Genomic DNA, 2,912 nt, shown 5'->3' on the forward strand with positions numbered 1-2,912 from the left:
CGGCACGGGGGGCTCAGCGGCTGCGGGAATGGTCGGGCCGGTGGGAGAGCTCTGTGAGAGATGGGGAGGAGGACTGGGAATAAGGGGGAGGGAAGCACAGTGAGAAAAATGTGCTTTTCTGAGATATTTTGGGGGTTTTTGGGTTGTATGCAGGAGCCTCTTGCAGCCTGGCCCTGTACACAGGACCCCACATGGCCCTGCGCCTGCATTCCCTCCCCTGGCATCTGCATCCTAGGGGTGCAGAGGGGACCTGAGGCAGAGACCCCACCGTGCTGCACCCGTGGCCTCATGTGTTCCCTTTTGTCCTGGCAGACCTCAAAGATAAAAGAAAGGGGTCTGAAAACTACAGAGAATGCACAGCTAAGCCAAAGCGCCCGCTGCCATCCTGCCGGGAAAGGAGAGGGTGCCCAGCAGAGCAGGAAGGTGCTGAGGAGTCCCTGATTCTATTTGTGCTTTCCTTACAGAAACAAAAAATACATAACCCCTGGGTTGCCATCACGGCATGCAGGGCCCTGCTCTGGAGGAGGTCTGCAAGCCAAAGGCAGCAGCCAAGAGAAAGCTCACACGGTGCCATCGTGCCTCGCCTGGGTGCTGCCACCAGCAGGGTCTCCATGCAAAGTGTCCAGTCCTAAACCCACAGAGGAGCTGACCCCCACCAGAGCAGTGAGAAGACCATGGTCAGGTGCAGGGCAGATGCACAGAGATGAACAAGAAACCCAGCAGGGCAGCACTGCACCTATGGGATGGGCCCAACAATTTGCTGTGCTGAATCCAATCAGTGACGGACCCTCAGCCCCGCAGCATTGCCTGGGAAGAGGTGAAGAAGCAGCAATGATTATGAAAGCTATAGAAAATAGCATCATCTAGAGAAATATGAACACAGAGCTGTCACTGTTGGCATGCATTGGGAAGGGATCATGATGCACAAGCAGGAACTGGAAACTCCCTGCTCCTCTGTTCCAGATCCCCGCATCCCACCCCATCATCTTTTATCATCATAACCAGAGGAAAACTATACACTCCTTTTTTTCTTTTTTTTTTTCTTTCTAACCTGTCTTCTAAATCTGGAGCCCGATCTCAAGGCACGAGGGACAAGACCTTCAGCTATGTTGATTTATAACCGAGCTTCTAAATTACAGGTTTACGCATTAGTATAAACACCCATAAACCAGCCCTAAATACACAGTATCGTATATAATCAAAATGCCAAAACACCGGGCGGCCACGTGACAGCACGGGGGGAAGGATGGGCTCAGAGTGCCTCGGTGGGGCTGGCACCAGCCAAGTGATCCCAGTTAAACCAGTTCATTGTACTGGGAGTGGGTCTTGCCCTGAAAGAACCATTGGGAGCGAAGGGGCTGAGCCCCACGTATGGCTCATCCAATGGGGTTGGGACGGGCTGGTGTTGAGAAACTCCCTAAAAAGTCTGGATTTCTTCCCAAACTTTGCCACCTGGTTTCCACGGTTGGAAGAAAAGAACTGCTGCTGGAAAAGCCACGGATCCGTGCAGATGAAGATCCCCAGAATCACATGGGAAGGATGCAGGAAGGCTCATGAAAATCAGCCCCAGCGCTTGGGGTTCAACCAGCTCCTGCCACTGGGAGCCCTTCCAAGGCAACTGGGACAACTGGGCAAGGCGGAGAGCATGGCTGCTGTGGGACATGCACGTGTGTGTCTGGGAGGGGCAGGGCTCTCCTCCCCACCGCCTCCGCTCCCCGTGGAGCACTTCTGGGCAAAACCCATTTGCTTTGGCTTCACGTAGGGCCAGAAGATTCGGGTCCATTGTGCTGAGGCACTGAAGAGCCGGCGTGGAATTGTCGACCATGCTGAAATGGTTACATGGGGAGTAATGAAAATTTACTGCACCCTGCTCGGGTCGCCAGCCAAGAAATAAAAGCAAAAGATCACAACAGGCATTTTTTTAATTTGAGGCAAAATTAAAAAAAGAAAGGATCCGCACTTAGAAAATAACAACCACATCCACAGATCAAAGCAGCTGTTCTCTTCTCATTCTGGGTTTTAAGAGATTTCTGCAGCTACGGGGATGTTTACACAGGGAGAGAGATACATACATTGTGCTGTCTTGATGCTGCCTCTCCCCCCTTCATCTGGCAAAACATTCCCTGGGAGGCAATATGAGGTCATTCTTAGACCCTGCGTTGTTTTCCTCAAGCTGCAAGCCTTCGGGGCAAGAGGCAATTCAGTTCCCATTAGCAAACACACATTTGCACTTGGAACCTTCCCATGCACATCTTGATGAGGAGCTTGGGGCTGGGGACAGGACCTGCCCTCACCAGCTCCTCATGGCACCCAGGGGGTCACCAAACCACAGGAAGGGGCTGTGAGGCAGGGGAGCTGCCTGGCACCTCCTGCAGCCCAGCCTCCCTGTTACCGTGGCTTCCACTGCTTTTATTACAAGTGGGGCTGCGTGGCTCTGAGGAGCGCTAATGGGCTGTAAAAGTCATTTTCCCCTCTGTCTTGTTGCCTCACGACTATTGGGAGCTTGCATCCTGCTCTAAAGCCCATGCAGAGATGGAGGCTGTGGGAAGGTGCCAATGGATGCTCCCTTTGTCTCCCTGCATCCTCCCACTGGTGCTCCATGGGCAGCACCAGTTTCTCCAAAGCCAAGTCTGGCTAATGATCCCCCCCATGCTATCAGTCTGAAACCAGACTTAGCACAAATGTAATGTCGCACACTATAAACGAGCCACATCTTCAGCACTGCCTGTGCATATTTGCACGATGATGGAGCCAGAAGGGATTTCTGAGGCTGTGCAAGAAACTGCTGTGAAGTAATAGTAGACACAAAGCTCCCATAAAGGACCTCAGCGCTTGCAGAACCAGCTGTTGAATCAGGTAGGGGCACTGTAGGAAGAAGAGGCCAACGGATTAAGCCGCGATGCTTAGAATAC

This window comes from Meleagris gallopavo, chromosome 28 (genome assembly GCF_000146605.3).
Source record: "Meleagris gallopavo isolate NT-WF06-2002-E0010 breed Aviagen turkey brand Nicholas breeding stock chromosome 28, Turkey_5.1, whole genome shotgun sequence".
NCBI classification, from domain to species: domain Eukaryota; kingdom Metazoa; phylum Chordata; class Aves; order Galliformes; family Phasianidae; genus Meleagris; species Meleagris gallopavo.